Here is a 25,687-nt window from a genome sequence, read left to right on the forward strand (position 1 = left end):
AAGGCAGGGGAGGGCAACAGAGGAATTAATGCTGCGGCCTGAATCTAATCAGACATGTCATAAAACACTGTGATGAGTGAACATTCATGTGACATTTTATGCTTCCAAAGGATTAAAAAAAAAACCCAGATTAATTAGCTATTCCCTGCAAAGAAAGAGAAGAAAAGAGCTTTGATGAGAATTATAGGCAAAGTATGAGAAGAGAAGCATGGAGCAACTTGAGGCCAGAAATGAGTAATTTTGTATGCTCAGGAGAATATCAGTTCCAGATGAGGTGTCAGGCCAAGGAAAGACAAGTGGGTGCTCAAAGTTAATCATTGTTCTGATGGATAGAGACTTCACATATGACTTCCAACCATTTTGTTCCAATTATAAAAAAACATTGTGTACTTAGGTTAAAATATTTGGAAAATATAAAAAAGGAAGTAAGAGCTACTTGTAATTCTGCCATGGTAAGGGAGGCATCTGCTTTTATTATTTTGGTCTGTTTTTTTCTAGGTTTATACGTATTATTATGCAATTCAGATACTACTACTTAGTTTTGTGTTTTGATTTTTAAAAATCACCTATCATCACATCAAAATCATTTCCTATATCATTAAAGATTCTTTGTAAACATATATTTTAAAAATAGCATAAAGATAATTTTTAATGTTAGCATCATATTCCATCACAAAAGTATGCTATAATTATTGTCCATTATTGAATGTCTTTGCTGTTTCTGAATTTCCACTGACATGAAATACATTGAAATAACCACTTCTTTCCAAAAATCTTTAGAATCCTTTCTGTTTACCTGTTAAATTTTTTACAATTATGATGTATTCATAGCCATTGTACACAATATGGACGAATTTAGAGAATAAGAACAAAAAAAAATCTATAGCTCACTATTTGGGGATAAAAACTTTAACATTTTAAAAATATTTCTTTCCATCATTTTTTGATGTACAGTCTTACACACACAATTGGGTTTATTCTATTTATGACATTTTGTGTGCTGATTTCTTGCAAAAATTTTGTACAAGTCATTAGAATTTTTTCCAGGATAATTTTAGTAATTGTATAATATTCCATTTTATTATTTACCATAATTTATGTCTTTATTCTTTTATTTTCTGGACATTTGTCTTATTTCTAATGTTTATTATTGAAATAGTGCAATTAGAAAACTTGAGATGATTAATCTTCTATGTAAGTCATTATTCCAATCTCATTAATTATTCAGTTAAGTCCCAGAAATAGAAAAAAATAGGTCAGAGAATATATATTTATTTCAAACTTTTATAACTATTGTCAAAATTTTCTCTAGAGGCTGCCTTAATTTAGTGACATTCCCACCAGCCGGGTACAAAAATGTGTGTCATTATGCCTTTATTATCATTATGCGTAAAAATTACTCTTTGATGTTTGATAGGAAAAAAATGAGAGCTTCCAAGGACAGGGCATGAAGCAGTGTCCAAGTGTCAGCTCTGGGAGGTGGCTGGGCCTGTGGGTTCCAAGACCGGACTTCCTGGCTCTGCAGTCCAGGGCCACCCTCACTGGCTGTGGGACCAGAAGGAAGTTTTCCTGAAACGTCTGAGTCTGTTTCCTTAGCTATACAGTGGGGTTAATAATGATGGCTAGTTCATGGTGTTGTGTAAGGCTTGAGGAAGGAAACACGGCGATTCTCATGATGTGCAGTAGTTATGTTCCATAAAGTGACCACCAACACCGAATTAGCAAAAACTGCACTGTTGCTCCTTTGGCAAATACAGGGTTAGTTTCCAGCAAGATTCTAGTGACAACCTTTTCATTAACTGATCAGTTCATATCTTGTGCTACAAGTGTTTCTGTTAAGGCACCTCCTACCTTGCTTCCCCCTTGAGTTTGCATGCAATAATTCCAGTCTTTGAGAGCCTGCCTTATTTAGCCCATATAGAAACAGCATAATTACTTTCTGAGTGTTTTAGAGCAACACTTGTTGCAGTTTGAGAGATGAAACAAGAAGGCAGAGCTTCTCCTTGTGGACCCCCACACATTGGATGACTCAAATTTTTTGCTACCCTGAGCACATCCATGAGTGACCACAAATGACCACGAGAGCACACAAATTCCGAATCCATAAATAATGAGGATGGGCTGTCTATGTCAAGCACTAACCGGGTCTGGAGCTGTGCGACATCGATGTCAGCTATTACTTCATTTAATTCATGACGCAGTACTGGGAAATGGGTATTGCTAATTTCTGTTTTACAGATTAAAAACTCATTCTCAGTGAGGTTTAATGATCACCCCAATATTCACAGCAAGGAGGCAGTGGAGCCTGGTTGGAGTCCGGGCATTCTAGACTTTTTTTGCATCACTAGGTGGTGGGACCAAGTTCTGGCCTTGGGGAGCAAAGTCCAGAGTCCTGGGTAGGAAATCAGGCCAAGCAGACCTTTTCAGGCTCACATTTTCCTCATGTGGATGCAGACCCTGCGTGTGTGAAAGCACTGGTTTCCTGTGAGCTTTTTGACCTAGAATTTCTTGGACTTCATTCAAGTCCAGGAAGAAAAGAACTTTTGATTTTTATGAAGAGTTTAAGAGGAAACCCATTCATCCTTGTTAAAGTTATTTCAAACCCCAAATAACCCAACAATATTCTCACTTGATGAGAATTGTCTTTATTCTCCAGTGACTTAGAAATCACACCTTTCCTCTTTGAAATGAAGCATCTCATTTCTGGGCAGGACCCGAATGTTTTCTGTAGCCTGAGAAAATGTTCAGAGGAGGCGGGAGCGGCCATTCAACGATTTTCCTTTGAAGGGAAATAGGAGAAAAGAAAATTAGAGATGGTCGCCTTTGAATTCCTCCTGCCTCTAAAGAGTTCTCGCAGGGTGATGCCCAAACTCCTTCAGATGACTTTCAGAGCTCTGAAACTTCATTGTCAGATGGTGGAGACTTTCGTCTGGGGGCAGTAATAGTCCCATTAGCATCCTGCTTCAGCTGCAATTCATAGTCTTCCTCTCAAACAATAGAAAAAATACTTTGTTCTGTCACCTGTAAAGCATTAGGGCTCATGACTGAAAAATGCATTAGGGATTTTTTTCGTGGTCACAACTATAGGCAGAATGCTGCAACGAGGGGGTACTCAGAGTGTTTTCCCTGGACTGACAGCATTGGCATCCCCTGGGAAGGAATTTCTTAGAATGCATATTCTCATCCCCACAGGGCCAGTTACTACTAAATCATCAACTCTGGGGTGCGTCCAGCAAGCTGGGTTCTAACTAACCCTCCGGGGGGTTCTGCTGCCCACTCGAGTCTGTAGATACTAGGGGTGCGGGGTGATCCAGAGTAAGGCTGTTGGGACCAACGTCAGAGTTTGTATCCTGGCATCCCCACTTACTTGCTCTGTGACCTTGGGCAGGTTCTTTACCTCTCTGTGCTTCACTATCTTCATCAGTAAAATGGGGATAACCGCACAGCTCGCTGGGTCATTGTGATGACAAGATGAGGTGGTCCAAGCAGTTACTGGAGGAGTCTCTGCTGAGTATTACCTCTAGACCTCATCACTGTGCAAGGTGTGTGCCAGGCACTTCACATGCATTAGCTCCCTTCATTCCTGGACGAGCCCCTGGACGTTGGCAGTGCCGTTACCATTTTACAGAGCAGGAAAATGATGCTCAGAGAAGGTACGACTGTAACGAGGGAAAAGAGCAATGAGGGGGCTCCTGGGCCAGGGGGCAGCCCAGGCATCTTCTGGGCGGCGTGCCCACCCCTCTGCCTTGTTTAGAGGTCTCAGCAGGAAGACGTGCTGGCTGAGTCAGGACTTCTAGCGGGAGAGAGACGATGTGTAACTCCAGAAGGCTGTCGAATCCCAGGCCCTTTTGTTGATCAAGGTGGAGGCCAAACTGGCTTTAATAGTCAGCTCCCCTTTCATTAAAAAAATATTATTATGGACTGTCATCCTTCCATGTCCATCGCTGACTCCCTGACTTCTCCTTGGTGAGGTTTAGAAGCATCGCCATGGGCACGCGCTGCCCCTGACCTTCGGTCTGTACTTCCTGCTTACCTGCTGGCCCCTGCCTCTCACCTGCAGCCGAGCCCCGAGCGTCTGCAAGTGTGGTTTGTGGATGCCCCCCTCGAATTAGCTGTGCGCCCCACTCCAAACTTCTGAGCCTGACTCTTTGGGGAGGAGGGATTCCCCCAAATCTTCACTTTTAACAGACTTCTAGAAGGTGGGGGAAGCCACCTGGGTCCCTGCCGTTCCCCCACCACACAACGAGGTCCCACCGCCCGGGCTCTGCCTCTGCCCGGCCTTCCCTGGTAACTCCTTCCCTTCCCTCTTTTGAGCATTGCCATCCTCCAGGGCGCAGCCAGGCGGCCGCCCCTGTCAGCCTGTGGAACTGGGTGTTCCCACCCGAGGCTTCCTGCCCAGGACTCCTGCTTTGGTCACGTGGTCACTTGCCCAGGGTCCCTCTGAGGTCAGAGGTCTCGCCTGTATCACCATAGATCCCACAGTGGGGTCTGCGACCGGGGAGGCTCCCTGCGGGAGGAGGGACGAGGACATGTTCCTTTCCCCATGCATCCTCTAATGCTTCTCAGCACCAAGACCACAAACGGACCAGCCCGCACCCTTACCTGCTGGTGCCGTGTGCAGACGAGACGCGGGCCGCCGGGCAAAGCGCCTCTCCCGGCCGCGAGCTCATCAGCAGCCGGTGACCGGGTGCGTTCACCAGTCCCAGGGCCCCTGGCTCCACGGCCAAGGCCGCGTGGTGATGGGGCCCTGGACTGGAGGCTCCTCCGTCCTTGGCCAGTTCAGCTGCGTCTCTAGCTGTGAGCAAGGGAGGTGGAAGGAGACACAGATGAACTTAATCGTTCTTGAAGTCACGTCATCTGGAATTTTAAGGCAAGGCTTTCGAGGCTTGCCTGAACTTTGTTCTCCTGCTTCTGAGAGGGCCTCAGGGAGGACGGTCAGTTCCGCAGCCCTCTGACAGGGTGGCCTGGGAGTGGGCGGTGCAAGGGAGAAAGGACTTCCGGGAGCCCCATGGGGGAAAGGCCGGCGACCCGGGAGGTGGCTTGGCCATGAGCCTCTAGCCCCGTGACTCCGGAGTGCTGGCAGGCAGGTGGCACCGCCCCGGGGGAGGCCTTGAAAGCAGGACGATTCAGCAGAGGGCAGGCAGAGGGCAGGGCATTTCGGGACCTGTGCCCTGAGCTCCCATGCGTCCTCAGAGCTGGCATGACCTTGGACCCGGCTCCCTTCTCAGCAATTCCCACCTGTGAACCACCTAGCACGTGCGAGTCCAGGACACACTCGCTGCCTCCTTCCTTTCCTCTCGCGCGCACGGGGCTCTCCAATCCGTATCTGATGCTCTGAGCACCGCAAAGCTCCCGCACCTGCAGACATGCGCAGTGGATGCTCTGGAAGGCGCGGGTGGCAGTGCCTCCCCCATCCCCCCGGGGGATTGCCAAGCGTCAGGAACTGTGCTAGGTCTTCACCGGCAGCATCCCCTGGACCCCCCACGATAGGACGTGACGGCTCTTCTTGTACCCATTCTGCAGAATTGCAAACCGAGTCCCACCGGGGGGCTTGAGAACTGGCCAAGGCCACACAGCCAGAAGGTGTGCGAGCCCGGATTCACCCCAGGCGGCCTGGCCCGAAGCCTTGCTCGTCGTCATTCCGTATTCCTAACCAAAGCCGTCTGGCCCAGGGTTCCCACCTGACCCGGAGCTACCTGGAGCGGCGCCACGGGCCGGGGCCAAGGTTCCGAGCCCTCGGGGCGATGCGCCCGGATCCGGCCTGTCGCCGGGCGCCCTCTAGTGTCTGCTGCGAGCATGAGCCCAAATCCCCGGGACCGATTTGTCCATCGGTGATCAGTTCATTCATTCAACAAACAGCTATTGAGCGCCTGCTGTATGCCTGGCACCGTCCTAGGGTCTACTCAGCAGTGAAGCCAACAGACAAGGCGCCCTCATGAACTTTGGAGGAAGCAGATAAGACACAAACAAATATCTAACGACAGGTAGTGAGGGATGCTGGATCGCTGCAGAGCAGGGGGGAGGTGGAAGGTGGGCGCGGAAGCTCTTTGAGACAGCATGGTCAGGGCGGGCCTCTCTGAGGAGGCAGCATTTGGGTGGAGACGTGAGTGAAGAGTGGAGTGGCCCCAGCAGGTACGCCGGGAGGAAGGGCCCTCCAGCTGTCCCCTCCCGCTAAAGTCTGCCTCTGCCAAACTGCTTCTTCCCCTGCCCTGTGGCCCTGGCCATTCTCCCACCAAATCTTCCTCTCATTTCCCCCTCCCCGCTGACTTCAGGCCCCCCTGGCCTGGCCTCTGGACCACAGCACAGCCTATTTCTAAAATTCTGTTCAATTCATCCCACTGGATTCAACCAATGCACCAGACCTGGCAGAGATGGGTCAGGCAAGGTCCCTGAGGAAAGAGCCAGGGCAAAAAAAAATGTTGAGAGGTGAGAGATCCGGGCACCTTTGGGAGCTAGGAGTGGGCCAGTAAGAGCCCCAGGGAGGCGATGACAAGAGCTGAGGGCCCGCAGGTCAGCTGGGCCTCACCTACCTGCTACCTCCCCTCCAGGCACCTGTCCCTTCAGCTCATACCTGCCAGATGTCTACCCACTACAGTGCCCGGGCGGGGCTTCTCCAAGCCCCTCAGCGGGAGCAGACCGAGCACAGTAGAAACTGTTCCTACGTGGAAATCAGGAGGTCATCAGTTTGAATCCCACCTCTGCTGCTTATTAGCCCTGGGACTTGCACCAGTAACTTCAATTTTCTGAGACTTAGTTTCTGTATCTGGAAAATGGGTTCAACGTACTCCACGATAGTAATGTAATCATTTAAAGAGATAGTACGTGTTAAAGTATTTAGCACCGGATTCTGTAAAAGGTAGCATGGGCCAAGCAACAGATGATGTGACCCCAAATGAAATTCTTCAGTCTTGTATGCAAGGCCCCTGATTTTGATCCCGATCTCCAGCTCAAACCCATTCTAACCTCAAGACTACCCTCTGTTCCCTAAACACCCCCTGGGCTCTCCCACTATCCCCAAACCCTCATTCCATTCTCTGGGCCTGGAGGCTCCCATCCCTCCTTTCTCAGGTCACACCACTCAGCTCTCAAGAAACGCCCAACTCAAACAGATCTAAACTCTAGAAGAGGAATCGACTTCTAAAATCCCTTCTGCAAATAGAAACGAGAAGCTAAATTGCACTTGCGGTTGGCCTGGTGCTCCTGATGGAAGAGTTGGCCCGCACCATGGACTTCTCACCCTTTCTTCGGGCACCCCCCTGGCTTCACCTAGGTGGGCAGCTTCTCACAGGACTGCTGCACTCATCATAAGTCACCTTTCTTCTTTCCCTGCACCACCTGGCCGGGAGGAGGCTTCAAAAAAGATTGTCAACTGACCGAAGCAGTATTTGACCGAGGAGGGCTGAGGACTCTCTTTTATAAGGTTAATTGGACGGAGGGGGATATCTGGGACAGACAAGGGGAAGGCTTGCTTTGTTTCGTCAGTGCCAATCTATGCACTTTTCATGGAGTCTGCGTGGTTGCCGTAGGCGAGGGACCCTGGGGACTTGCAAATCCAAACAGGGCACTGCCATAATTGGAGGGCGCAGATGTTGCATCTGGCAGGTTTCGAGGCCAAACAAAAGACTGCTCCCGTATGTAACTCCCTTGACCTCTGAGCTTCCCAAACAATGCCTGCTGAGACCACTTCCTTTCTGTACGTTGACCACTGAGTGGAAACTATGCCCCAATTAGCCTTGGTTCCTGCCCAGGACAACTTGGTGTTGAAATTAGACAATGCCTTGAAAGAAATCACCCCCCACCCACCCCCAAAACCCTTGAACTATCAAATCAGACCAGGGCATAACTCAGCCTCTCCCCGACAGCCAGAGCACTCCTGGACCTTACGCACCAGGGAAGGGCGCTGGTTGTAGAGCTAAATCACAGCAAATGGAGCCTGAGAATATGGAGAGAATCTAGGGATTGTTTTCAAGGCAGGAACCTCTGGGAAACGCTGGGAAAATGCCCCACATGAAAATTACTTATTGTTCAATTTCATACCTCTTTCAAAGCATATTTTAACTTTTAATAAATTAATATATGCGAATGGCTAAAAAAATCCACTATAATTCAAAGGTTTATAGTGAACAACAGTAATCCATTGTTTCACTCCTCAAGCTTCAGTCCTGCTCCTAAAATTTTTAGTTATTTGATCATTTGTCCGTATTTAAAAATAATTGTTTATTATACTGTTTCTCGATTCACCCATTCTAGACATTATTTGTCAATGCCATATTGTAGTCAGTCATCCAGGTCTTAGCGGCCCTACACCACCCTCCCTTCCCTTCCCCTTCCTCCATCCCACCAAGATAGTTATAGGGCAATTTTAATTAATTCATTAGTTAATATTCATATTCTTATGACTATGTCCCCTGATTACTTTCATTTCTCATGCAACTCTGTTTTTTTATCTGAAGTTACTAATTCCTTTGTTATTTTCTCATTTGCTTAGTTTCCTATATACCTGTAGTTGGGGCTTCTTTTTTCTTTTCAAATGCTCTAACATTAAACACTGGCAAAACATTTGCAAAATGGCCAGCTGTATCACAATCCTTTATTGTTCCTGTTTTCTTGCCCAGCCCTCTAACCTGTTGCTTCCATCTAAATAAGTTGCTCTAGTCCTGATACAAAAGTCTCCTGGGGTGCCTAGCAAGTCTTTCCCGAGTAGGATCCACTGTTTCCTGGGTCCTGTGTCTTCCTCTTCTTGGTTTAATTTCCTTGCTGAAGTTTTCACTGGTACCTTCCTAAAAAAAACATGGCAACTCTTTTGAGTCATTCCCCATCTGAAGATATCTTAAGCTACAACGTGTCCTCTGGATAGTTTGGCTGGATACAAAACTCTTGGATGAATATAATTTTCTTCAAAACTTGGAAGGCAAGTGGGCCTGCTCTGCTCTGCTGCTACTCAAGGGCACACTGGGGTCTGCAGAGCCAACGTCACTCACCCGGGTTTCTGCTGCATCCCGACCCAGCCGAAGCCAGCGGCAGAACGACCGCACCCCTGCGTGAATAGGCTTTAGTAGATCAGCTCCACTGGCCACCAAAGTGGACCAAGGGCTGTCACCCCATAACTCTACCCTGGGGATGAGTAAGGGTCAGGCATGTGCGGGGAAAGTGCCTCTTCATGCAACCCACAGCAGGGGGAGGCAAGGGTTTCCCATATCCCTCCCCATCTCAGTCCAAGCAAATGGAATTTAACTGTCTATGTTTGAGCCCCATGTCCATGATCTGGCCCTTCGGATTGTATGAAGTGATACTATGATTGTTGTTTATTGAGTGTTACTGGGTATCTGGCTGAGCACTTTACATGTTATCTCACTTCATTCTCCGGGCAACCTTTAGTGTAGGTTTCATTATCCCCTAATTTACTGGAAAGGATACTGAGGCTCACAGAAGTGACTTATCATGTCCACAGTTACAAAGGGAGCAAGCAGCGGGGCAAGGAGCCAAACCCAGATGGGGAGGCATCGAAGGCCTGCTCCTGGGCTCACAAGTGGCCACTCCAGCGGCTTGGACATGGGCGGGAGTGGCAGGGCTTGGGGGCAGGCAGTGGGAAGCAGTGTGGGGCCTCCCGTCATGGCCTGGCGATATCACCTGGGCCTCAGTCCTCCGCCTCTTACAAAGTTCCCGTGGGCCTCTGCAGGAGAACGCAATCCAAAGCTGAAGCTCTGCCCCGCTTTGCCAAGTTCCTGGACAGGAATAATTAACCTGGCACCATAAGGCCATAAAAATTACAATCCAAAGCATTTAGGTCACATGAGTTGTAAATCAGAAAAAAATGTGGTCATAGAGCATCAGAACCATAAAATCACATGATTCTAGAGTTTTCACAAAGAATCTTAGACTATGTGATATATAGCCCATGAGAGTTAGAGGACGTCAGGATCATAGAATTCTTGAGTAGAAGCTGGCCTTAGTAGCCATGTAGCCAACCCCTTATGGAACACAGAAATCTCCTCCAAAACAACTCTGGCTTTTTCTGTCTATTTTTTGTCAAATGCTTATAAAGCCCTCACCATGGTAGGCATTCTCCTATTGCAGATAGGAACAGAGAGGTTAAGCAGTTTGCCTACAATCACACAGGAACCCAAACCTAGCCAGCCTGGCCCCAGCATCTGTGCTTTTGACTTCTCAGCCTCATAAGCTTCCTGTGAAGCTTGGAAACCACAAGGCCTCTAGCCTCCCAGCCGGTCTACTAGCTCTTAGGATTTTGGTAGCTTCTCTAATTCTGCAACTTTTCATTCAAATGTTAAATAACTTCATTGTAACTTTACTTGTCAATATCTTTCAGATTTCAAGCCCAAAGTTTCATATCTCCTCTTTTTATTAGTAGTAATGGAAAAGCTTTAGAAAATTTTGTTTATCACACTTGGGTTTATTCTCCTAGAAAGAAGTACATTTCCTTTAGTGAGAAAGCAGAGTTCTTCCTAGAAAAAAAAAGCATTCCTTTTAGAAAGAAAGCAGAAAATGCAAATACCTAGAGGAAATCATTTTAAATAGCCAAGACATCCACCCCACAAGTCTTTGTGTGTGGAGTGTGGCAAATAGGTCTTTACAAGTACATTAGACCCTAGTAGAATTTTACTTTAAATGTGTATTCTTCACTTGAGCAGATGTGTGTTTTGTGACAGATAAAAATGTTTCTTAAAAAATAATTCTAAGAGCAAAATAAATGTTTCCCAAAGTTCCAGAAAACTACATTTTAGAAAACAGAGGTGGAAGTTCCATTATAACCGGAAACAATTGTGGTTGTGATTTTTCAGAGCTGATTTTTGGCTTTTCCACTGATCATTAGCATTTTCATTCAAAAGTGGAGAAGGATTAAAGAAAGACAGTAAAAATCAGTCTAACTCTGTTAAAGCTGTTCGTGGAAGGAGAAAAGGTGGGATTAGTGGCCTCAATGAGTAGAACATTGGGGCTGGCAGGGGTGGAGAAACCGAGGAGTTCTGTGGCGTTCTGTTGTACACGTTTGCTTGTTCTTCACCTACTACATTCTCCCAGTGGGCGCCACAAAAATCAGGAATTGTCCCTGAGCCTAGAACAGTTCCTAGGATGGGGCACAAGGAATAGGATGCGCCTTTGTCTTCCCTGATTCCATTCAATCTACCCCAAGCCCACACGCACTGGAATCGACCGGAAGGCTAGAGCATCCTCACATCCTTGAGCATCCTCTCCTTGCCCAAGGTTACACAAGGCGCCCTGCCTGGTCTCCCCATGGCCTCTCAGAGGCTCCCCTGTTTGCAGCAGGTCCTGAAACACCTATTTCATGCTGTAAATCAGGTGAAGTGAGCTTTACTCGCCCAGTCTCCTGCTTGGCCCAGCCTGTCCCGTGGTAGCAAATGGCTCTGCTGATGGCTTTTGGTGCCCACTATTCTTTCCTTGGTGTGCCTTGGACAGTTGAGACCCTGGAGCAAAAAGAACAAATTTGGGCATTAAGAAAATGCTCACCGGAAACGGACTTTGGCCCAGTGGTTAGGGCGTCCGTCTACCATATGGGAGGTCCGCGGTTCAAACCCCGGGCCTCCTTGACCCGTGTGGAGCTTGCCATGCGCAGCGCTGATGCGCGCAAGGAGTGCCGTGCCACGCAAGGGTGTCCCCCGCGTGGGGGAGCCCCACGCGCAAGGAGTGCGCCCGTGAGGAAAGCCGCCCAGCGTGAAAAGAAAGTGCAGCCTGCCCAGGAATGGCGCCGCCCACACTTCCCGTGCCGCTGACGACAACAGAAGCGGACAAAGAAACAAGACGCAGCAAATAGACACCAAGAACAGACAACCAGGGGAGGGGGGGAAATTAAATAAATAAATAAATCTTAAAAAAAAAAAAAAAAAAAAAAAATGCTCACCTGTTTCTCAGAAGCAGAATCGGTGCATCTTAGATGCGTTTTCCTATCCTGAGAAACTCATCTTGTTAAACATACATTGGGAGTAGAAGTTTTAACTGAGAGGTCCCAGTAGCCTGAGGGCAGTTTGCCAATAAAGATCTACAGATGCTGGTTGTTGGAAGTAACATCATACCAAACCTTGTCCTACACCAGATAAAACACAACAAACATTGAGAGGAGAGGAGAGATGTTGTGAACATAGAGTACCAACATCATTCACTGTAAAAACAATTCAGTCCCAGAACTGAAAGGGAAACATGGGCGGCCTGATGGTGTCCTCCATGTGGTACTCCATGTACTGCTCGGAGGTTTAAAAGAAGGTGATGGGGAGCAGATGTGGCTCAAGAGGTTGAGCTCTCACCTCCCACATGGGAGGTCCTGGGTTCAGTTCCTGGTGCCTCTTGAAAAAACAGAAACAAACAACAAGGAAAAAAAACCAACTCAGGGAAGCTGATGTGGCTCAGTGGTTGGTTGAGCATCGGCTTTCCACATATGAGATCCTGGGTTCAATCCCCTGCCCCCATACCTCAAAAAATTAATAAATAAATAAAAAGAAGGTGATGAGATAGGGAATAGCTATGGGAATATTATAGATGGAGTGGTCGGGAAGGCTTCTCTGATTGTGTCATTTAAGGTAAGGACTGAGAGATCAGAAGGAGCAAGCCTGTAAAGATGGGGGAGAGGATTCCAGGCCAAGGAAGGAACAAAGGCATGTTCAAGGAACTGAAAAAATGACTAGAGTTAGTGGAGTGAACTGGGGAGAGTGGTATGAGATGGAAGTCCAAGAAAGAACAAGACAGGGGCCAAATTACAATGATAAAAATGGTGCATAAACTTATGCCTCCTTCCAAGATTTAACCTCCCACCTTAAACCCTAGGAAATGGACAAGATATCTGAAACTTGTTTTCAAACACTGGGCAACAGGCAGTGGAGGACAATGATCCTGAGAAAAGGGAAAAAATGAGGTGAGCCCAACAACTACCCCAGCTTACTGCATGGAGACAGTTCAGTCTGCAGCACAGGAAGGGAGAAGTCAAAGAGATGCTGGTGATTTCATTGAGTAGGGGAGGCAGAATTCAGAGTTAGGGAGACCAAGGGGACTAAGACTTATGGGGAAAATGCTGGAGAGGAGGGAGCTGCACTGAGAGACAGAAAGCGAGAGAGGGCAAGAGCTCTTGCAGATTAATGACCTATGCATGCCTGGAAAGATAGGACCTAAGACAGGGAAGAAAATTCAGAAACAAGTCAGTCCAACAATATGTGCAGTTCACACAGAGCTGGGAATAGCTAACACTGCAACTAGACGGAGTAGAAAGACTTCCTCATGTACGGAGCACTGGGTAAAGTCCTGAAAAAAAGAGTATTGCCTCATAGTGGGGCCAAATGAGCCTAGAGTAAAGAGTGCTCAAGAGCTCCTTTAACAAACTAAAAAGCCTCTGAAAGAATAAATTCATTTCAAGGTCCTGTATCTAAGAACAAAGCTTAATGCTATTTAAGGAATACAGCAAAGTTCAAAACAATCATGTAAAATTCTTTTTTTTTTTAAAGATTTACTTACTTATTTATTTCTCTCCCCTTCCCCCCCACCCTGATTGTCTGTTCTCTGTGTCTATTTACTGCATCTTCTTTGTCCGCTTCTGTTGTTGTCAGCAGCATGGGAATCTGTGTTTCTTTTTGTTGCGTCATCTTGTTGTGTCAGCTCTCTGTGTGGGCAGCACCATTCCTGGGCAGGCTGCACTTTCTTTTGCGCTGGGCGGCTCTCCTTACAGGGCGCACTCCTTGCGTGTGGGGCTCCTGTATGTGGGGACACCCCTGCGTGGCAGGGCACTCCTTGTGCGCATCAGCACTGCACATGGGCCAGCTCCACATGGGCCAAGGAGGTCCGGGGTTTGAACTGCGGACCTCCCCTGTGGTAGATGGACACCCTAACCACTGGGCCAAGTCCGCCACTCTCCTGCAAAATTCTTGATGACTGACATCCAATAAAAAAATCAGCAGACATACAAAGAAGTAAGAAAATACAATCCATTATTAATAAGAGAAAACTCAAACAGAAACAGGACCAGAAATTAAAGAGATGATAAATTGCAGGCAATGATGTAAAAACATCTACCATAGATATCCTCTACATATGATAGAAGGTTGAGGAAAATATGAACATGATAAAAAGAATGGCAGATATAAAGCACACACAGAATCCAGGATGTCTGCCTTCCCATCCCAGTTCTGGCACTCATTGGTGGAGTAAATTGGTGTATGTATGGCAACTTGGAGTTAAGTAAAATGTGTTCTTAATCTTAGCCCATTCCTGTGGGTGTGAGCCCATTGTAAATAGGACCTTTTGATGAGGTTACTTCTGTTAAGGCTGGCCCAACTGAATCAGGATGGGTCTTAATCTTGAGACTTGTAGAGAAGGCACAGAGATCAAGAACCACAGGACAGTCAGAAGCTGGAAGTCAACGGAACCTGCAAGAGAAAGAAGATACCACCGTGTGCATTGCATGGGACAGAGAAGTCAAGGAACCTCAAAGATTGCTGGCCAGCCACTAGGTTTAGAAATTTCCCTCCGTATTCAAATTACTGAGAGTTTTATCAGGAATGGGTATTAGATTTTTGTCAAATCTTTTTCCTGGAAATTCGGAACAATCATGTTTTAAGTGTTAAGTCTGTTATTGTGGTGTTTTTGATTGATTTTTGAACGTCAAACTAACCTTGCTTTCCTGGCATATCCCATTCAGCCATGATGTATTATCCTTCCCATATATACCTGAATTCCATTTACTAGTATTTGTTAAGGATTTTTGCATTTATGTTCATAAGGTATATTGATCTGTAGTTCATTTTTCTTATAATATCTTTTTTGTTGGCCTCATAAAATGAGATAGGAAGTATTCCCTCCTCTTCAAATAGAATTAATATTTGGAAAAGTTTTTGAAAGTTGGTATTATTTTTCCTTAAATACTTGAAAGAAATCACCAGTGAAGCCATCTGGGGCTGGTGTTTTCTTTGTAGTAAGTCTTTTTCCATAAATTCAAATTCTTTAGTAGATATAAGATTATTTAGGTTATCAGTTTTCTTCCTAAGTAAGCTTTGATAGTAAATGTCTTTTAAGAAATTTGCCCATTTCATCTAAGCTGTCCTTAATGATGTCTCTTATATTGTTCCTGATATTGGTCATTTGTGTCTTCCATCTTCTTTGCTTGGTCTATCATCATAGATGTCTAATTTCATTGATCTTTTCAAAGAATCAGTTTTTGTTTTCAATGATTTTTCTGTATTGTTTTACTATTTTTTATTTCAATTATTTTTGCTTTAATTTTTATTTTTTCCTTCTTTAATGTACTTTGGGTTTAACTTCTCTTATTTTCCTACTTTCTGATGGTGGACACTTAGAGTATTGATTTTGAACCTTTCTTCCTTTTTCATATAAGCCTGTGATGCTATTAATTTCCCTTTAAGTAGTGCCTTAGCTGATCTCACAACATATATATTGTGTTGTCATATTCTTCGTTAAAAATATTTTCTAATTTCCCCCATGATTTCTTATCTGACCTATTTTTGTTTGTTTTTTAATTTTAAAATATTTGGGAATACTCTACATATCTCTGTTGTTATTGAATTTTGTTTAATTCCATTATAATCAAAAAACACTCCTTTTAAATTCCTTTAGACTTGTCTTATATCCAAGAATATGGTTTTTTTTGTTTGTTTGTTTTTGTTTTTTGATTAACATTCCCTGTCACTTGAAAAGAAAGTATATTCTGTTGTTTTAGAGTGGAGAGTTCAATAAATGACAGCTAGGTCAAGTTGGTTGGTAGTGTTATTCAAGTTTTCTATATCCTTACTGCTTTTCTCTCTACTTGCTCTCTTTTATTGGGTTAAGGAATATGTGGATTTGTCTATTTTCCTTTTCATGTCTTTCAGTTTTTGCTTCAGGTATTTTGAATCTCTATTATTAGGTACATACACATTAAGGATTGTCTTTTCCTCTTCATAATTTGACTTCTTTATCATTATAAAATACATCTTTTTATTTCAGGTAATATTCAGAACAGTGTTCTGAAATCCATTTTGTTTGAATTAACATAGCTATTTTTTTAGTAAGTGTTTCCTTGGCACTTCCCTTCCCATTTTTTGTTTTGTTTTGTTTTTACTTTTAGTCCATGTGTCTTTACATTAAAGTGCACTTATTGTAGATAGCATATGACTGGGCCCTGCTTTTTTAATCTGATCTGACAATCTCTTCTTTTAAATTGATATATTTAGATCAATTACATTTAATGCAATTATTGGTATAGTTGTGCTTAAATTTGCTGTCTTTCTATTTGTTTTCTATTTCGCTTCATCTGTTTTTGTTCCATTTTTCCTCTGTTCCTATCTGTGTTATTAATTGCTTCTCTTTATTTAATTAGTGATTACTCAGGCTTACAGTAAACATCCTTAACTTATCATTATACTATACTGCCTTCCCAGGGGATTCAATGTCTCAGGCCCAGGGCAACCAGACCTCTAGCCTGATCCCTCCCTCCTCCACCAGGATCCTCGACCCCAGCTCTGCAGGTGCTCAGACCTGCAGTCAATGCTGCATTCAACAGATGTTGAATGCTCTCACACATAATGCACTGCTTGACTGAGAAAGAAAGAAAAGGAAACATTTACTCAATGCCACTGTAAAAATGCTGTCATAGAGGCAGGTGCCAAGGAGCGTTGAGGAGGGGCTCAGTCTGCCTGCAGGTATTGGGAAAGACTTTACCTGGGGAAGACATTTGAGCTTGTTTTAGTGGAAGAAGTAGGAGTTTGCCAGGCAGGCAAGAGGGGGACAGGGTTCTCCCAGGCATCCGGAACAACATATACAAAGGCTCAGAGGCATCAGAGAATAGGGATTCTTTGAGAGAGCTTGAAGTCCCTGGGGATGAGAAGGAGCCAAAGGATAGTTGCTAAGCCTGCAGTGGTGGCCTCTTGGGGGCCTTGAATATCAAGGTAAAGAGCGTGAGCTTTATTCTGGGAGTTATTTTCTACTCTAAGTTGTGGCCTCTCATCCACAGACCCCACGCCGGGTTGAGGCTGGCTGGACATCTTCACCCTCCCTAGCCAGTCTTTTCACCCTTGCCCTATGCTCACCACACACAGGCTCATGACTGCTGGAAGGAGGGGCTTTCATGTGCTGAGTGGCTGGTGACATTGGGAGAAAATGGTCCTCTCTTTGAAATCTCTGAGATTCCTTTGGCGTCGGTCTCCTTTGACATTCAAGAGGTATTTCAAAGACAAGGAAAAAGACCCTTCTTTGTGCACAATGACAGTACCCCACGATGCCCGTGCTCACCAGAGTCCCATTGGATACATGGTCTGGAATGGGCCGACCCTCTGCTTTTATGAAAATGGGCCACATCAGAGGCAGAAAGCTGATGGCAGACATTTCATGAGAAAAGCTAGAGCAAAGTGCAAGCTCGGTTCCAGGCTTCCCCACCTGCTGCTTTGCCCATGCTCTTCCTGCCTCAGACATGCTCTGACCTGTCAGGAAATGCCTGTGGCTTGAGTGAATGTCTAAGTGAACGAGTTCAGGGAGCAAGATGTGATATTTCCATTGCTTCGAAAATCAGGTGTCTTCGTTTGCCAGGGCTGCTGCCACATCTGGGCAGCTGAAAAAACAGAAATGTATTATTCACAGGTCTGGAAGTTAGAAGTTTAAAATCAAGGTGTGGGCCAGGCTCTTGAAGGGAAGAATCTCTTCCATGCCTCCCCCCTGGCTTCTGGTGGGTAGTGGGCAATCCATGGTGTTCCTTGACTTGTGGTGTAATTCAATCTCTTCTTTTGTCATATAGCCATCTCCTCTCTCCAGTCTCTGGCTCTTCCTCTGTGTCCAAATTTCCTCTTCTAATAAGGACACCAGTCTTGTTGGACTAGGACCTGCTTTAGTCCAGTTCTTAGCCAATAATATCTTCAAAGCTCCTATTTACCAAGAAGTTCACGTTCACAGGACTGGGGTTTAGGACTTGATCACACATCCCAAGGGTCAAGGATGCTCAGGAGTGGAGCAGGTGGAGCTCACATCTAGGTGCAGCCTCTCATCTAAGATGAGCAGGGGGCCAAGAGAGGGGACCAGTGGTGTGCCCATTCTTCTGTGTGTTCAGCAGCAAGTCTTGAATGAGGGTCATTGGAGCAGATTGAGAAAGCAGTATGGAAGCTGAGAGTACACAGGGCTGATGACCCCAACGTCAGGCCAATAGGCTCCCCTGGATGCAAGTGATGGTGGCCAGCACCAGAGATGGGTGTCCAGATCTGTAGTCATGGCACTGACATCTACTATAGGCTGGGCTGGGCTGAGTAGGAGTCGAAAGAAGGTGAGATCAATGGGTGGCAACAGCATAGTGCTGGGAAGCCGATCTGGTGTAGCAGGGAAACTGAGGCAGATGCTCTTTTGTAAGTCTTGCCAGGTACAATGAGGGCTAGAGGAAATCTGGAGAAACTCAAACAAAGTAAAGGTGAGGCAGCCGCAGGTGGCTGGGTGGAAGCCCAAAGGTGAAGGAGCATGGAAAAATGATGAGCAAAGGTTGTTAAAATTAGATGAGGACAACCTGAGAGTGGGTGTGCCTGATCTTTAGTTCCTAGACTTCCTGCTAAGGCCTTAGATTCTGACACATGAGTTCCATACACTCAACCCAGAGCCCAAAGTCACCAGCAGAGCTAACCCTAGATCCATCCTTTGATTGGGATGGGCCACTGAGGTTGACTAGGACGGGAGCAAGGAAGAAGGGAGGAAACGACCAATATTTATTCTCCCAACCATATACCAGGCCCATGCTAGGACCTGGCATCTACCATCCTCACGAAACCCTGCAAAGTTTTAACTACTGTTTCTCATTTTCTAGCTGAGAGAGCTTTGATGCTAAAGAGAGTAAGCAATTTACTCAAGGCCCCATAGCTAGTACGTAGAAAAAGTTGAATGAAAACCTGAGTCTAACTCCAAAGTCCATGCTTTTTTCATGACTTTGGATCACAGAAATGGGATGGGTCAGTCTGGGAAAGGCAGAGAACAATATCCAAGGTCTCAGAGCTCAATGGCAACCTTAGCTGATCCCTTGCCCTTAAAAATCAAGCCTCATCTCTGAAGAACTGAATTCATCAACAAGAAAGTCCAATTCATATGGTTGGTACTTGTGCTTTTTCAAGGCTTATAGCGAACCACATTTCTTTGTCTTCCTTTCTTGAAATTCTATTTGGAGGATGCAGATCAGAGGGCAAAAAATACACAAGAATATAGCGGAAGATGGAGGACAAAGCAATGGCCTGAACATGCCAGAACAATGAGCCCCAGAAACCAAGAGGTTGATAAAGGGATTAAAAATAGGCTTTGACTCCAGTCAGAATTATTCAGCAAAGAATGGTGGTTAGCTAATTCCGTGGAGAAGGGAGGGCTCTGTAAATGTATAGCCGGGGGAATGGAGACTACCTCAACAAAGTGCAGCTGACCAGTGACCTGTCTGTTTATGAGGACAGCGTAGAGGTCAAGAGCACAGATCTGGGTCTGCACTGCCTTATTTAATCATAGCTCTGCTGTTTATAAGGTGCATTACTGTGAATAAGTGACGTAATTTCTTTGTGTCTCAGTTTCCCCACATGAGGATGATGGCAGGATGTTAAGGATGAAGCTGAGTATTATTGTGAAGGTTTTAGCAAATGTTTACAAAATTGTTCTATTGCTATAGGTTGGTCAGTGCAAGATCCATATGGTAAAAAACTTAGGATGGTGCTCTCTCTCTCTCTCTCTCAATTAGGGAAGAGACAAACTTTATTTCATGAATAATTTTGCTGCAGGACCTTGAACCAAACTCTTTCCCTCTTTCCCTCTTTAGACTGAGTTTCCCTATCTTTAAAGTGGGGATAATGGTTTTTGACCTTACTTTCCCATGAGATTACTTGAGAATCAAGTGAGGCAAAGAACACTCAAACCTCATAGAAGATCAGAAAAATATAGGAAGAGGGGAAGAACTGGAGTTTCTTGAAGGCTGAGCCTTGGCTGGTCACTGTCTGAGCTCTCTACTCATAGCCAGTGTTCAGAACTTCCTGTTGGAAAAGAATTTCATATTATTTCTTTTTTTTTTTTCTTTTACCATATTATTTCTAATAGAGAAAAATGAGAGGGTTATCATAAAAGCCCATGTTCTTGAAACCCCTGTTATTTTTTGCCAGACAATGAACACACAACAAGAATAGCGATTCTAGAGCAACTCATCTACTACAGTGAATGGTTTTCTTGGTAGTTGGCTTCTACTCTGTAGAGACAGATTTCTGCACAAGCTGGCATGGAGATGGTAACAAGTGAGGTGGTACAGGCACAGCCAATCACACACTCCCTATCCCAAGGCTCTGGAGTTCTGTAACCAGGACCCCTTCCAGCGAGGGGGTTGTGGGGATGGAGAGGTCAAAGGGGCTCCATGAACATCTGTTGAATGAATGAAGGGAAGTTTCCTCCACGTCCAGACTCTGCTGTTTCCCTTGTGAAACCCAGCTCATAAACAAGTGGAAAGAATTAAAGGTTCAACAAAGCATCCCTTGCAAAGGTGATGCAGGTTTCCAGAACCATTCCTCCCTTTTCGAATGGCTGACACATGGGCCTTGTTGCCTTGCTGAAGTCGTTTCGGTGATGCATCAGCTATCAGAGCTAAGGTTGAGTGATCTCTGATTAGGTCTGTACAGAACTTTGTATAGAGTAGCTGGCAGAGCTGGTTCAGGCTAATATAATCTGCATATAAATTCTCTATTCAGCCAGCAGCTGCCTCCAGGGAAGGTGATGCAGCATTGATTTGCCCTGAGAACCAAATGGTTTAAGGAATAATGTCATGGAAAAAGCACTGAGCAGGAATCAGAAGAGCCAGGTTCTCATTCAGCTGTAACCCCTAATTTCTCCTGTGACTTTGGATGAGTGACCTGACCTTTTTAGGTCTAAGGTTTCTCTTCTATAGACTGGAAATTATAATATGCCTCCTAAGGGGATTTCATTTATGTTACTGTAAAATGACGGTCCTTTTATAGAGATACCATGTCTAGACATTTTAGAAAATATTTTTTGAAGTCTTTCATTCATACATGAGCATACATAGTCAAAGTGTATAGTAAAAGTTGTAAACTTACAAAATAAACATACATAGTATCATACAGGGGTTCTATACATCACCACTCCATCAACAGCTTGCATTGTTGTAAACATTTGTTACAAACCATGCAAGAGCATTATAAAACATTACAACTAACTATAGTCCATATCTTACATTTGATGTATTTTCCCCCCAATCCACCCTATTATTTTTTTATTCCCCCCCTCCTTGCAGCTTTTTGCATGCTGTCTGCTCTCTATGTCCATTTGCTGTACATTCTTCTGTGTCTGTATTTATTTTTTTATTCATTCCACCCCCTTGCAGCTTGCTTGCTCTCTGCTCTCTGGGTCCATTCGCTGCACGCTCTTCTGTGGTTTTTTTTTGCTTATCTCCCTTTTTGTTGTGTCACCTTGCTGAGTCGGCTCTCTGTGGCGCTTGCGGGCCAGTGGCACTCCACAGCACTTGTGGACTGAGCGGCACTCCATGGCCCTTGCGGGCCAGCAGCACTCTGTGGCACCCAGGCTGGCAGCTCTCTGCAGCGTGCATGCAAACCTGCCTTCACAAGGAAGCTCCAGGACATGAACCCAGGGCTCCCATATGGTAGACGGGAGCCCAGCTGATTGAGCCACAGCAACTTCCCACATCCTATTATTTTTTAAAATACATTTTTATTACAGAGGTTGTGAACTTATAAAACAATCACGTACATGTGTAGAATTCCCATACAACACATCTTTACCAATATACCTCACCATGACAAAATATTTGTTACAGATTATGAGGTAATATCATCAGACGATTACCACCAACCATAGTCCATAGTGTACATTTGGCACACTTTTTCCATATCCCCAATTATCAACACAGTACATCTTTGGCATTGATGCAAGAATATTACAGTATTGCTGTTAACCACAATCCATAGGTCATACCAGTTGTATTGTTCCCATGCTTCTCCACACTCCCACCACCATGCAATAGTGATGTACATCTGCTCTAGCTCACAGAAGGACATTCTTGCATCTGCACCATCAACCACAATTCTCATCCACCTCTGGAATCACTGTGTTGTTCAGTCCCCTAGAGTATTCTCTAGCTTTCTTTCAATTGCACGTCTGGAAATTTTCACATTAAACAAAAGTTCAAGGGCAGAGGTATCTGTTCTGGTGTCTCCTCCATTGTAGCAGCTCTTACCTGAATGATCATTCATTTCACCCAATACTAATTCAGTCAACAAGCATTTGGGGGGTGGGACGAGGAAGAGACTCAATTTTATTTTACAAATGGAAGCATTAAAAGCCTTTAGAATTTTATCAGACAGACATGTTTTCTGGGAAAGCAGCATAAACTACATCACTGGGATAATCTTTATTCTGTAAATCCTGAACTAACAACATACAAAAACATTTTATTTGAATAGGGCCATTTTTTTTGAATAGGGTCCTGGAAACATTTTAAAGCAACCTCACTTATTTAGGGTCAAAAGAACCTTAGCTACAATTTACTTGCATTTATTTGTGACCTGACGTAGTATTGACCCCAATAATTCAAACATTTAGAAATGAAGAAAGAGGATAAGAAATCTTAATTCCCTTGGTGACTTAAGAATCCAGAAGCACAGTAAACACCAAGGGTCAAGGTAAAGTTTTTGGCATTAAATAAAATCGTTACAAAAGGATGACATATAGATTGCTGAGACCCCCCTTTTCACCTCCAGCACGCTCTGCCTGTGGCCATGTCCAGTGGCAGCAGCCTCGGGAGAGGGCTCTGCCCAGCCACGGGTGTCTGGGAGCCTCCACTCAGCTCTGGAGGAGCAGTGCCCACGGTGCTGGTTTTCTTTAGTTTCAGTCCAAACTTTTTCCAAATTCTTTCCAGGGCCACTTTTCCAATGAAGAAGGTGATGGCAAAGGTACACTTGTAACAGTCTCTGTCATAATACATATGCTTCTGAAAATTTTTATTTAAAAATTCCATGTAAAACAGCCCTTTCCTCTGCATCCAGTATTGCTTTTTGCCCTGAGCCAGCTCTCACTCATGGGCCTTTGTCATTCAGTCTCAGTCTCCAGTGAATGAATTCTTCATTTCCTTGCTAAAAGCCTAATTCTGGTTTACCCCAGAATTGTCGATTCCATTCTTGTGTTTCTTGTCTCAACTCTCAGCTTTTGTTCCAATGGTGATTCATTTTCAGGGATGTAGAATTTAACAGGTCAAAGATTTGAATATTTTTCTGGGAATTCTATCCAATCACAGCAGGAACTTGAGACCCGGCTCAGTGCCGCATCCCTGCCCTCTGCTGGGGCCAGCGAAGGTGCGGCTCAGAAGAGGGAAGAAAGTCCTCCTCGGGCCACAAGGCAGCCATGGCCCTGCATCCACTGGGCTCCCAGGGCACACGGTAGAGGCATGACAGTGAAAGTCAACAAGCATTTAATGTAAACTCCTGCCATGTGCCAGAAACGAGCAAGATATATAAAGAAGTAAGGCATCGCGATGGCCCTTGAGGATCTCGGTCTGGTGGGGGAGATGCATGCATAAAGAAATTCATTGCTACGCAGGGTAACAAGTGGTTGATGGAATTTCATACCAGGTACAGATGTCATACATAAAAGGGTGCTAATATTTAGAGGACACATAGATGTTCTGTAAGAGGGCCGTTATGAAATCAGCATGTTAGAGCAGAGTTGCAGAAGGGTGGTATCTAACCAGACAAAGCTGGAATTATGAGCAACTTCAGGTAAAAAGGGGGCTTATGTTCCAAGCAAAGATGTTTAGACTTTATCCAACTTGAGGTCAATGGGGTGATTTTGAAAGGTTTTAGAGAAGGAACATGTAACATCAAGTTCATATCCTAGAAGGATCACTCTGAGGCTGTGAGAGGAATGGAAAGAATCATGGAAAGACTTGAGTACAGTTAAGATGCTATTGCAAGAATCCAGACAAAATGCAGTAAGAACCTACCCTAAGGTCCATGCCAGTATTGGTTGAAGGGGAGGGGATAGATATGAGAAATATTTAAGAAATAGAACCAACAGGACTATATCAGGGTAGGCAGGAAGTTGGAAGGTGGGAGTAAGGTTGTGAGTTATAGGCAGGAATTAGGGGGCACCTGGGTCACTGAATTGGGTTACTGGGTAGGTGGTGATGGCATCAGAGGATGGTACCAGAAGGTGAGGCGACCATGTAATTATGGAGCCCATGGGATTCCACTGGGGAACTGGAAATGGGTGTCAGGAATTCCAGTAAGTAGTGTAGGCGAGACATGAAGATCTGAGGTCATGGACCAGTAGATGTGGTCTTAGGTCGTGTTCCCCAGGAAAGAGATCTTGAGATGGATGTTTGTGGACAGGAAGTTGACTGGGGACTACTCTCAGATCAACACCTGTGGGGGAGTAAAGGAAGCAGAATTGAACAGGGGGAGGCGAGTGGCTTTCAGGCCCAACAGAGACCACAGCCTAAGAGCTGGGATGGTGATGGTCCAGCAGAGTTGTCCCATTTGGAAGTGGGAGGGGGCCAGGCCTTTGTGCCCCCACATCCACTGTCATAGGATGCTGGATGCTTATGGGGAGGGATGGTTTACTATATTAGTCAGCCAAAGGGGCACTGATGCAAATTACCAGAAATCTGTTGGCTTTTTTTTTAATTTTTAAAAAATTAATTAATCAGTTTATTTATTTTTTACACCTCCCCCCTCCCCCCCCCCCCCCCGAGATGGCTCCCTCATCTGCTCATTGTCTGCTCATTTTCTTTTAGGAGGCACCAGTAACCAAATGCAGGACCTCCCACATGGGAGGCGAGTGCCCAACTGCTTTAGACACTTCTACTCCCTGCTGGTTGTGACATCTGCTTGTTGCAGGATATGTTGGTTATGGTGTCTGCTGGTTGCAGCATCTGCTCATTGTGGCATCTGCTCATTGTGGTGGTTGCGGTGTCTGCTTGTTGTGGCAGTTGTGGTGTCTGCTTGTTGTGGCAGTTGTGGTGTCTGCTTGTTGGAGCATCTTTGCTGGTTGTGCCATTTGCTGGTTGCAGTAGTTGCAGTGTCTGCTCATTGTAGAGTTGGCTTTTATAAAGGGTATTTTTGGGGGGCAAAAGCTTGTAGTTATGATGCCCTGAAGAGTTCAACCAAAGGTACCATGAGAGGTTTTTTCTCACAAAAGTCTGTTGCCACATGTTGAAGCAAAAAGGTTGCCGATCTCTGCCAGGGTTCAGCCTTCTTCTTCCTCTCAAGGCTCCATGGGCCCACCTTCTTGAGATCTCAGCTGTAGGCTGGAGGGCTCCTTTCTTTCTAGGCCTTCTTAGCTGCTCAGGTCTCTTCAGCTGCAAACTCTTATGGCCCAGCTCTCCCTGGGGCTTTAACTGTTTGAGCCTTCTCCTTTCTGTCACATGGCAAGATCAAAATGACCAAGTTCTCTCTTCTTCTGTGTCTGTGGAGCTCTCTTTCTTCCTGTGCCTTCTTCTGTGGGTCTTCTTGAGTGAGTGTCCATTTATATAACCCACCAAGCAGGTGGGGATTCAACCCTGATGTGATCAAATCAAAGCCCTAATCTTAACATAATTTAATCCAAGACATCTCGGCTGAATCTAATACAATCAAATGGTCTGTTCCCACAGGAAGAGACTAGTTTACAAACATAATCAATGTATTATTTTGGAATTCATAAATAATATCAAACTGCTACAGTT

The 25,687-nt window shown here is 45.1% G+C and overlaps 1 protein-coding gene and 1 long non-coding RNA gene across 4 annotated transcripts in view; one reads left to right on the top strand and one right to left on the bottom strand.

Moving 5' to 3' along the window:
• Positions 1-25,687, top strand: part of SLC2A9 (solute carrier family 2 member 9) — a 274,455-nt gene that overhangs the window by 118,565 nt on the left and 130,203 nt on the right. The window lies entirely within an intron of this gene.
• On the bottom strand, positions 2,623-5,050 carry LOC105745653 (uncharacterized). Of its 2 annotated transcripts, none has more exons than XR_011649647.1 (3): positions 4,603-5,050; positions 3,368-3,659; positions 2,623-2,779 (listed from the first exon to the last, which is right to left on the bottom strand). It is a non-coding gene; the product is annotated as an uncharacterized lncRNA (long non-coding RNA). The 2 variants fall into 2 exon arrangements; XR_001118306.4 differs by having other exon boundaries at positions 3,398-3,659; positions 4,603-5,046.

This window comes from Dasypus novemcinctus, chromosome 1 (genome assembly GCF_030445035.2).
Source record: "Dasypus novemcinctus isolate mDasNov1 chromosome 1, mDasNov1.1.hap2, whole genome shotgun sequence".
NCBI lineage: Eukaryota > Metazoa > Chordata > Mammalia > Cingulata > Dasypodidae > Dasypus > Dasypus novemcinctus.